General features: G+C 40.9%; 1 long non-coding RNA gene and 1 pseudogene across 9 annotated transcripts in view; both read right to left on the bottom strand.

The window, feature by feature from the left end:
• The window catches only part of LOC132668825 (uncharacterized), a 30,987-nt gene that overhangs the window by 17,089 nt on the left and 1,554 nt on the right, over positions 1 to 12,344 (bottom strand). Inside the window, exon 1 of one of the 9 annotated variants that reach the window (XR_013556383.2) lies at positions 3,492 to 4,555. The exons of the other annotated variants lie outside the window; for them this stretch is intronic. This is a non-coding gene — a long non-coding RNA (uncharacterized LOC132668825). Of the gene's footprint in view, positions 1 to 3,491; positions 4,556 to 12,344 lie in introns of those variants that run through there. 9 annotated transcript variants of the gene reach the window in all.
• On the bottom strand, positions 8,734 to 8,818 carry LOC132676704 (small nucleolar RNA SNORD116; annotated as a pseudogene).

The raw sequence follows: 12,344 nt of genomic DNA, 5'->3' as shown, positions 1-12,344 counted from the left end.
CATCAATCAAATTAAAACACTCTAAAACATTCACAGTAATAAAACCAACTTTAAAATTACCAATTGTTTATTTTATTTAAGAGATATATGCCAAATAAGAGTCATAAGTTCTTCAAATAAGCTATCTAATTGACATCAATAGACCGCTCCTTATTAAGCATATTGTAGCATCTAAGTAAATAGCATGAATGTCCTACATAGGCACAACCATTTTCCACTGAGATAATTACTCATGTGCTTGTTTTACATGGTCTGTTTAGTATGAGTATATGGATGCTACCTGTGAAACAAATAGAATTTTATCATTTTACCCAACAATTAGATATTTATAGACAACTATAATTAACTGCAATTAAGTTTGCTTAATATGTAGTCAGGTTAGTTTTCAAGTACCCTGTTGGTACTACTACCTGACCAACTGAATTCTTTACACAGTTTTAGCCTTGCATGGTCCCTATTCTGGAGCTCAGCTCATAGAAGTGACTTGTTATTCATTTTCTTCAGATTTATACAAGATCCACTTTTTTTGAAGTCTTTATTGATGTGGGCATATTTATAAAATAGATCTTTAGAATGGATATGTGACAGACACTCAAGAACTCAGGATTCTATCACCTTGAGAAATGCTTACCCAGCCCCATGGCTGACCAGAGTAGCCAGTATTACTGGAGTGTTACTGAAGTATTATGATTCCCTAAGAGAAATGTCAGCACTTTCAGGACAAAATGATTACTGATGTTAGAATTCCCACTGGCCCTTGAGGATGGGAGGCAGAATTATTCCCAACAGTTTCTCTCATGTCATACATCAAGGAGAAGGATTAAATTCATACATATGAAACCTAGTTTTTGGCCCACACCTACCTTTGGTTAAAAAGTATAAATGTGGAAAGATGAATGGCATATATGACCATTTGTCAAAGTTGCACTAGGCAGGAGTACTCACTATGTACCTTTCTGTAAAAATACACTAATTTATTATTACTATAGGATATTTCTGGTTATTCAAAGTAGAAGAAAGAGTAAAATCTGAAAAATAAAGGAGACTGAAACTTCACATATTCCCACAATTATTAATGCTAATAATAGTTTGTATTAACCAACTATACACTAATTGAATTAAATTTGGATTACTTAAAAAATAATAAGACAACAGAGATACATAAATTTGCTACAAGTCTGGTATTAAAATTAGGAGTATATTGTTTTTTCCCTTCCCAGATAAGGGATCACTTCAAAATCAGCACTTCATTGGTGCAGTGATGAGATTCCATGGAATTCTGATACTACACTCTATCTACAAAGTATATAGGAAGTTAGAGAAATTGCAAAACAAAATTTTCCTAATGGAATATTTAGTTATAAAAAATTTTAAGAATTATTCATGGATATTCATTGGGCCATCTGATGACAATTGTTATGCTCACAATTTTGATCTCAACAGTACAGAAATAATTTTTTCTAAGATATTTGTCTAAAAATTTCCCCAGTAAATTCACTGAGAAATGATTTATTATAACTATGGTGTTTCTCTACACACATTAGAAACCCATATATGATAAATGAAAAAGGCTAATGTAATTCATGTAAGAATACAAGAATTTAAAATATAACTGTCTCACATATAAAAATGTTTAATCTACCATGTAGTTGAAGCCATCACTCAAAAGTATATGAAATTTCTTGCTTAGATCATAGAAAAAACAAAGAAAACAATATGTAACCAACTGTTCCAATCCTAGTATGTGGGTTGACAAGGAAATTAAAATATACTGTGAGGATTTAACATAGAGTGCCTACTCTTGAAACACACATTGTTTTACTTAATAGAAAATGATAAGTAAAATTTCATAATATCTTTGGATTTTGACAATCTAAGCTCACTAAAGACACCCATCATCACTCAGAAGTTTCCAGCAGCTCAAACATGTGAATAACTCAAGCATAGTCACAAACATTTCTCATGGGACTCATTATTTATGTGGTGGTTCCCCAGGGTCTACTTATGACACATGTGTAAACACTGGCAGTCAAGTACACAAAGAGTAGTTATATCATCCCACAGTTGGTTATATACATCTTTTTACAACTCATTTCCTCTAGAATATACCAGCATGTTTGTTTTACAATACCATAGCATTTTTTAAAATAACATTTGCTGACCAAACTGAATTCCTTTCCACATTTTTATTCAGCATGATTCATGGACTAGACCTCAGCTCATAAAATTAATTTTTGTTACTCACTTTGTTCATATTCCAACAAAATCCATTTGTGGAGTCATCATTTATCCAGGCACACTTATAAAAGGGACCATTATAATGAGATACATGGCATACACTGAGAATTCAGGATTCTGTTATACTAAGAGACATTGATCAACACTAAATTAATCATGGAGACCAGAATCACTGGTGACCACATTTCTGAGTAGAATAACCAGAGGCTCATTGTCACCGAAGTGTTACAATACCCTGAGAGGTATTCCAGTATCTTCAGGACAAAATGCTTACCGATGTGAGAATTCCCACTGGCCCTTGAGGATGTTTTGGCCTAACTATGCCTGAAGTGCTTCTTCATGTCATATTTTATATGAAACCCATCTCTGTCCACCTTGAACTATATAGTAATAAAGTGTATATATATACATATATATACACATATATATACATACATATATATATATGTATGTATATATATATGTATGTATATATATGAGAATAATGACTATTTTTCAACCAAGCAAAAGATGGTAAGATTCACTGTTTACCTAAATTTAAATTTAACTTTATTAATTAATTTGCTTGGATAGTTTTAAATACTATATTAAGAAGAAAAGAGAAAAAAATTCTGGAAATAAAAAAAGACAGCATGAATGGCTCACCAGATTATTAATGCTTCACAGTATAAATAGAATGAGAACATAAAATAAACATATACCAATAAAAGATTAAAACAAGTATTTAGTTGTCTAACAAGTATTTAAAATTAGTGATGATAAACATGTTCATATTATAACTAAAAAACATGTGGAACAAAATAAAATTAAGCCAATGTCACATAAGTAATAAGAATCTTAAAAAAGAGAGAGAGAAACTTTATAAATGAAAATGATATAAAAATCTCATAGGATAGTCTCATTATTAGTCTTGACATAAGAGGAATATATTAAGTGAACTTAGTATGAATCAATAGATTTTAATCAATCTTGAAAAAAAAAGAAAATAATCTAAAAACACTTGGGGTACCTGGGTGGTTAGGTTGGTTAAGTATCCGACTTTGGCTCAGGTCATGATCTCACAGTTTGTGGGTTCAAGCCCCATGTCAGGCTGTGTCCTGTCAGCTCAGAGACTGGAGCCTGCTTCATATTCTGTGTCTCCCTCTCTCTCTGCCTGTCACCCACTCATTCTCTCTCTCATTCTCTCTCTCTCTGTCTCTCTCTGTCTCAAAAGTAAATAAACGTTTTAAAAAATTAAAAAAAAAAAACCTTACAAAATCACAGTGCAGAAGATGGTGGTGTAGTAGGGGGACTGAAATCTAGTCTCATCACTTGAACAGAGCTAGATCAACATCAAATCACATTGGACACCTAAAAAATTGATTTGAGGATTAAGAGAACATTCTGTACAATTTTAGGGAGACAATGTGGCAGGTATATGGTGCAGAGAAGGGAATTGGGGAAGAGAAAAGGTGTGGTGCTGCAGAAGGGTAGGAGCCATTTTTGCAGAGAGGAGAAGGAAACAGTGAGAGAGAGCAATGCATTGAGTTTTCACAAGAAAAGCACTCCCTCAAAACCATTGATGGGGGAATAGTGAAAAACTGACTATTACAAGCTTTTATAAACAGTGGAACTCAATTTCTGAGTTCTTCAAAGTCTGCACCATTTGCTGGAGTGTATCCAGGCTGGTTGTGGTTTTCCTGAGGAGAATAAAGGGGAAGCCCAGGAGTGGATATCAGACAGTGTGGTGTGGGGATCCCTTTGGTTGAACTGGGGGAGAAAGTTACCCTTCTTGGAGAGCATTTGAAAGAGGGTATAATGCCTCTCCAAGGACAAAAGACTTTGCTGGTGCCTTTAAGTGACCATTCAACCACAGGGTACACAGGTGTGTGCAGAGGGCAGATAAAGTGGCTGCAGCTTTTTACTGTGTTTCACCATAAGCTCCAGGTACCTGTGTGGCCATGCAATGGATTTTCTGAGACAGAACAGTGCCAAGCACAGTGCTGTAGGGATCTCCTCTGAAGGGTAGAGTGGGTCCATGTCTTTCTGGGTCCCATGCCTTGCTGGGTCCCAGATTGGGGTGTTGAACCCGACCACTGCAAGCAAGGAGAATATCTGCAGAGGACTGACCAGTCGGGAAGAGCAGCTAAAACACATCAGCAGAGCGCACACATCATGCACCAGAAACACTTCCTGAACTGACAGGCACTGGACAGTGTATAATCCATTTTTAATATAACAGTGCTCTTAGGTGCAGGAAACATAACAAGCATTAAAAACATGCAGACACAGAAATTTATAAAAAATGACAAGACAGAGAAATTCTCCCCCAAAAGAAAGGTCAAGAAAAAAACACATCCAGGAACTTGCTCAAAACAGATGTAAGTGATAAATCTGAATAATAATTTATTTATTTTATTTATTAAACAATTAATGTTTATTTTTGAGAGAGAAAGAGAAAGAGTGTTAGTGTGGGAGGCACAGAGAGAGAGGAAGACATAGAATTCAAAGCAGGCTCCAGGCTCTGAGCTGTCAGCACAGAGCCTGATGTGGGGCTTGAACCCATGAACCACAAGATCATGACATGAGCTGAAGTTGTACACTTAACCGACTGAGCCACCAAGGTGCCCCAAATCTGAACAGTAATTTAGAACAACAGTCATAAGACTGCTAGCTTGGCTTGAAAAAAACATAGAGGGCACCAGACAGTCACTTGTTGCAGATATCAAAGACCTAACATCTAGTCAGGAAGAAATAAAAATTGCTAAAACTGAGATGCAAAACAAACTGAATAAAGTGACGATGAGGATTGAAGAAGCAAAAGACAGAACAGGTGATATGGAAGATACAATTATGGAAAATAATGAAGCTGAAAAAAGAGGGAATGGAAATTATTAGGTCACAAGGGGAGAATTAGAGAATTAGGTGATTCCATGAAATGAAATGATATTCATATCATAGGAGTCCCACAAGAAGAAGAGTGGGAAAAAGGGGCAGAAGTTTTATTTGAACAAACTATTGCTGAGAAGTTCCCTAATCTGAGGAAAGATACAGGCATTCAAGTCCAAGAGTCACAGAGAATTCCCATCAAAATTAACAGAAACAGGTCAACACTATGATATATCATAGAGAAACTTGCAAAATACAAAGATAAAGAGAATTCTGAGAACAGCTAGGGACAAATAGCTCCTTAATCTATAAAGGTAAACACCTAAGGTTACCAGCAGACCTATCTATTGAAACTTCGCAGGTCAGAAGGGAGTGGCAGGAAATATTCAATGTACTGAATAGAAAAATTATGCAGCCAAGTATTCTTTACCTAGCAAGGCTGTCATTCAGAATAGGAGTGGTAAAGACTTTCCCAGACAAATGAAAACTAAAGGAGTTTGTGATCACTGAAGCAGCCCTGCAAGAAATTTTAAGGAAGATTCTCAGTGGAGAAAAAAAAAAGACCAAGGCAACAGAGACAATAAAGAACAAGAGAAAAGCACCAGAAACACCAACTTTATGGGCAACACAATGGCACCAGCTTCATCCTTCAATAACCATTCTGAATGTAGATGGACTAAATGCTCTAGTCAAAAGACATAGTTTCAGAATGGATAAAAAAACCAAGATCCATCTATATTGTACCTGAAAGAGACTCATTTTAGACCTGAAGACATCTGCAGATTGAAAGTAAGGGGATGGAGAACCATCTATCATACTAATGGATGTCAAAAGAAATCATAGTAGCCATACTTATATCAGACAAACTAGACTTTAAAACAAAGACTGTAATAAGAGATGAACAAGGGCATTATACCATAATTAAGGGGTCTATCCATCAATATCTCACAGTTGTAAATATTTATGCCCCCAACTTGAAATACCCAGATATATAAATTGATTAATAATAAACATAAAGAAACCCATTTATAATAATAATACCATAATAGTAGAATACATTAATATCTCACTTATAGCAATGAACAGATCATCTAAGTAGAAAATAAAGAAGGAAACAATGGATTTGAATGACATACTGGACAATATGGTCTTAACAGATACATTCAGAAATTTCATCCTAAAGCAGAATACACATTCTTCTTTTTTAAAAAAAAAATTAACGTTTATTTATTATTGAGAGACAGAGAGACAGAGCATGAGTATGGGAGGGGCAGAGAGAGGGGGAAACACAGAAACTGAAGCAGGCTCTAGGTTCTGACCTGTCAGAACAGAGCCTGATACAGGGATCGAACTCACAAACTGTGAGACCATGACCTGAGCCGAAGTCAGATACCCAACTGACTGAGCCACCCAGGCATCCCTTGAATACATATTCTTCTGGAGTACACATGGAACATTCTCAAGAATAGATCACATACTGGGTCACAAATCAGCCCTCAACAGGTACGAAAAGATCAAGATCACATCATACATATTTTCAGATCACAACACTATGAAAGTTGAAATCATTCACAAGAAAAAATTTGGAAATCCCTCAAATATATGGAGGTTAAAGAACATCATACTAAAAATGAATGGGTTAACTAGGAAATTAAAGAATAAATAAAAAAATACATGGAAAGCAAATGAAAATGAAAACACGACAGTCCAAACCCTTTGCGATGTATCAAAGTCAGTCTTAAGAAGAAAGTACATTGCAATCAGGCCTATCTCGAGAAGCAAGAAAGATCCCAAATATACAACTTAACATTATACCTAAAGGAGCGAGGAAAGGAGCAGCAAATAAAGTCCAAAGCCAGCAGAAGGAAATAATAAAGATTATATCAGAAATAAATGATATAGAAAGAAAAAACGTAGAATCGATCAATGAAAGTAAAAGCTGGTTTTTTGAAAGAATAAATAAAATTTATAAGCCCTTAGCCAGAATTATCATAAAGAAAAGAGAGAGGACCCAAATAGATAAAATCACGAAGGAAAGAGAGATCACAACCAACACACAGAAATACAGTTATAAGAGAATACCATGAAAAAATTATATGCCAATCAACTGGACAATCTGGAAGAAAGGGAAAAATTCCTAGACACTCACACACTACCAAAACTCAAACAGGAAGAAATATAAAATTTGAACAGTCCCATAACCAGCAAATTAATGGAATCAGTTATCAAAAATCTCCCAACAAACAGAAGTCCTGGGCCAGATGGCTTCCTGGAGGAATTCTACCAACCATTTAAAGAAGAGTTAATATGTACTCTTCTCAAACTGTTCCAAAAAAAAAAAATGGGGGTAAAGCTTCCAAACTCATTCTATGAAGTTGACATTAACTCGATTCCAAAACCAGAAAACGACTCCACATAAAAGGAGAATTATGGGCTAATATGCCTGATGAACATGGATGAAAAAATTCTCAACAAGATACTAGCAAAAAAAATTCAACAGTACATTAAAAGAATTATTCACCATGATCAAGTGGAATTATTCACCATGATCAAATAGGATTAGGTCTCTCATGCCCCTATTCCAAGAGCCATTCTCATGGCAATGGTTTCCCTGCTTTCCATGAGTTGGTGCCCACTGCCTTCCAGCAGAAAATCCCTTCCCTTAGGGAAGTGGATTGGGATGGCTACACAAACGAAACCCAACTCTCCCCAAAAACACCTTCAGCTCCACACCAATGGGAGGCAGGTGGTGGGGAGGGAAAGGACATTTGTTCACAGAATCAACCGGCCTGTTGGATCACAGCCAGGCACCATGAAAGCAACCACCTGCTGGTGTCATCTACACCCACAACGAAACAATTCACACCCCAAGATAATAAGCATCCTGTGTGATCATCATTGAACCTACACCAGGGATCCTTATCTATTATGGGCCTCCCATCAGGGAAAATCTGGGACAGTGGAAGAATCACCCACCCATCCTCCCTGAGGAGCCATACAGAAACCTTCCTGAGAAGTGTCTAGCCATCTCCATCTCTGCCTCAGACTGATAACATCACCCCTGGCCATAGCCCCATGATGTCACTCCCATGTCCCTGTAACCATGATCATGGCCACCTCCTATAGGACCCTCTCTCCCAAAAGGTTCAGTCAGCTTAGTTGGTGTCAACCTCCCAAGACCCAAAGCTCCCTGAGTCTGCCCAACTGACACAAGAAGCTACCTGTCCTAATCTCAGGGAGAAGCTGTGAAGGGGGAATTGTCTGGGCTTGGCCTCGTACCCTTCTCTTATCTATATAAACCTTCCGAGCCCTTAAAAGGACAAGGAAATAAAGCGGTGGGGGTAGGCCCTCAATGGCTTAAAGGCAGCCCAAATGCGGGCTAGTGGGTAAGCTGAACTGTCATATGTACCCTCACCAGCTCCTCTAAGGGGTGCCAGATGTGTGCACTCTGATGGCCCTGGTTCCCCCAGATAACCCCTTACAGATGGGAGCAGGGTCTCCCCCTGCCAGTGAGCCTTTCCTGCCTGAAGGGGGCCACTTGCATACATTATACACACTCGCAGCTGCCACCAAAGCTATTGAACGACATGTGTCCCTCCTGTGTGTTCACTGTCAGACTCACATGCTAGACATCAGTTTCAATGAGGGTGATGGTAAGGATTCCTCACTTATTTTGTTCAAATGTCCAAGGAATGCATATCATAGTCAATCCAAGCACATTTAAGGGCATTGAACATTTAACATTGCTGGACTCCACCCAAGGACAGCTGAGGAGTTCAAACATGTTGACCCTTGGGGGAACCCCAGGGCCAAGTCCCCGGGGAACAAGAGGAGTCAGGCCCAGGACTGGGTAGGCAGCTTGGTGTGCCCTGGAAAGAAAACCAGTAGGATTTGGCAGAGAAGCACTGCTTAACACCACGATGACTGTGCCCCCATGACCACACAAAACATGCCCTGGGCCTACTGGGGAGTCATGGCTGGCTGGCATCACATTTTACACAGTATAGGCCTAGCTTACTATCCCTGATATCTGCATCCTGCTTATTCCACCTGGGAAGTGATGAGAAGAGACAACACAAGCTTCAGAAAGTCACACAGGTCCATAGGCATCCAGGGGAGTGACACCCACTGGGACCACTTTCTCTATCTCTCCCTATGATTCGTGGGCTCCTTCCATGCATGTGGGGCACGTGTCCAAACATGGATGCATCCAGGCATGGGTTTGGGCTGATGCACCAATCCCGGGCAAAAGTGCTGTGCATAGAATCTATTCTTATCCTCACACACCACATATCAGCTCCCGAACCCAATACCCAAGGCCCAATGTGGACCACGTCTACCTTGCCCTCCCATGGGATGTTCCCCAGACCAGAACCCCTCCACCCAAAAGCAACTCCCCTCCAAGGAAGTACCTAGCAACTTGCATAACCAAACAAGAAGCATTTAAATAGCTTCGGGGCATAAAACCAGTCAGCTCTTTCCCCCAATCTGAAATTTCTCATGCCACCATTTTAAGAGCCTTTCTCATGGCACTGAACTCCCTAATTTCCACTTCCCCACTGCCTTCCAGTGGAAAACCCCTACTTTAAGGGAACTGGATAGGGACTGGCAACACAAACTAAACAATTGTCTCCTCAAAACACTTTCAAGTCCATGCCAATGGGAGGCATGTGGGGGGAGAGGGGAAGAGTGGAGGAAAAGACATTTGTCCACAGAATCAACACACTACTCAAACCACAACTGGGAACCATGAAGATGATCACGTCCTGGTGCGTATACCCACTGTGAAACACTGTACACCCCAAGATAACAGGCAGCCTGCATTATTTTCACTGAACACACACTAGAGATCCATGTCTATTACAGGCATCCAGCCATGGAATGCCTGGGACAGAGGCAAATCACACAACATTCCTAATACAGGAGCAATATAGGTATATCTTACCCAGATATGTCTAGCAGTCTCCATATATGCCAAAGTCTAATTGAATCACCACCAACAATAGCCCTGTAATATAAATCCCATATCCCTGTAACCATCAAGATGGCTAACTCCTTCAGGAGCCTCTTTCAGAAAATGTGCAGGCTTCCAAAATACCCTCTGTGAGAAAAACAAAACAAAACAAAACAAAACAAAACAAAACAAAACACTACACTTGCCCAACCAAAAGCCAGTGTAAAACTCGACTGAACCCAGGGCTCATTCCACACAGGGAACTGACATGGCCACAGGAAGCAGGTTCAGGAGCCCTGACCTGGAAGGAAACATGCAAAACCTTAGCTTCTTGGTCCACAGGAGCCTGCTCATGCCTATACCACAGGTCCTGCTAACACTCTCCTCAAAATTGACTCCTTCATTGGGGGCAGGATCCTTCAGCTAAGACAGCCACCAACACTTTGGCCTTTGCAGGGATCCAGCCTGTGGCATGCGATGTGGGCTCTGTCCTGCCAATACGTAACATCAGCATGGCCCACACAGAGCTCAAGGGCTGCAGCCCCGCAGGCGAGGCACAATGATAGGAGAACACATCTCCTTCACAAGGAAATGTGGACCTTCTCCAAGCTCCTGGTACGGCTGGGGCACTGAACCTCTCGGGAGATCACTCAGGTACCCGTTCTGCTGGTAGGCTCCCAAGAGAGACGTCTCCACCCCACCCAACAAGATGTGACACACCTGTGTCTGAGTCCAACGGACTGTCCCAGAGTAACACTTGCACCTCGCCAGATCCCTGCGTGAGGAGAAAAGATCTCCAAAGCAATATTTGACTGAGACACCTGGAGCAACACCAGCCAGATATATGTTTTCAGCCAGCCCCAGTTTCAGGCATGAAGAACACCACCACTGACCACCATTCCATGGGAACACAGATGCCAGGAGTACACACAAGTCAGGGACCTCTGCTCCATACATATGCAACCTGAAGACATGAGAAGGCACCTGAAAAGGGTGGAGAAATCGCATTCACGTGTGAGAAACATACCCAGGTGCTCAGCTTGCCACACCGGGAAGAATGAATTTGTGACTACACCTTGCGTCTGCCTGTCCTGTCCCTCTGTCCCTTTGGGCTGCCTTCAGATGGGCAAGATGCCATGTATACAGGGGACTATGTGATCAGGTGCATGTGCCTGTCTGTGAGTTTGGGTGTGTGTGTGTGTTTGTGTGTGTGAGTGTACAGGTTGTGTATGAGTCTGTTCAGTGGTGTGGTTCAGAGAGGGTGTTTTTGCTCATCTAGGGAGGTCTCCATGCCTGCAAGAGCTTACTTGGTGTGCAAATCCATAACTTGATGTCCTGCCACAAAACAGCACAAGACATATTTCCTTGCAAATCAGAGTTCACCTTTGATCTCTAGGGGTGGCTGAAACTGGCCAGTGATTCCCTCTCTTAAAGCACTGTTGCCAAGCATAGCATACCAGTATCTGGTGTACACCCCTCCTCTCCTGCCGCTGGTAACCATGACAACATGGACTGTGGAGGCCAGCAAGCCATTACACTGGAAGCACACTTGAATGAACCTCAGCAGTCAGTGGAAAACCAAAATATCCCAAAGTAAGGCTGGTAAACCTCCAGTGCGGGCAACTAGGCAGAAGCCTAGGCATAGCCATGTGAGGCGGCCAAAGGATTATAGGCCAGGTGCCCATACTTATCCATTTTGACAAAACACCCTCTGCAGCAACGAAGCACATGCCTTCCCCACCAAATGTCAGTATACAACCCCAATGAAATCAGGGTGCAATCCCAGCCAGAGAACCGGCATGGCTAAGGCCAGTGACTTCAGGGCCCAGAGCTGTGAAGAAACGAGCAATCTATTGGCTGCTTGGTCCACAGCAGCCTGATCAAGCCTACATGGGTAGTCTCTTCAGCACTTCCAAAAAAACAGACCCACACATTGGGGGCACAATTCTTCAGTGAGGAAAGCCACCAATGCATTGGTCTTTGAAAGGACCCAGGCTATGGCATAAGACGTGCGCCCTCTGCCTAGGAGCAGGAACAGTGGAATGGCCCTCACAAAGCTCAAGTGCTGCAGCCACGCAGGTGAGAGGTACACTGCACTTGTTGGAAGACAACATGCCTTGTTCACAGGTGGGGGGACCTCTCCGAAGATTCCCATCCAGCAGGGGCATTGTGCCTAGCATCGCAAAACATAAGCCCCAATGTGCTGGTAGGTTTCTGCAGAAAAGTGCCAACTCCACCTAAAAGTATGGGAGACACCTGTGCCCAAGTACAAAAGAAACTCCGA

This window comes from Panthera onca, chromosome B3, assembly GCF_046562875.1.
Source record: "Panthera onca isolate mPanOnc1 chromosome B3, mPanOnc1 haplotype 2, whole genome shotgun sequence".
Classification (NCBI taxonomy): Eukaryota; Metazoa; Chordata; class Mammalia; order Carnivora; family Felidae; genus Panthera; species Panthera onca.
The sequence above is the reverse complement of the archived record's forward strand: the minus strand, read 5'-3'. Positions and strand labels throughout refer to the sequence as shown.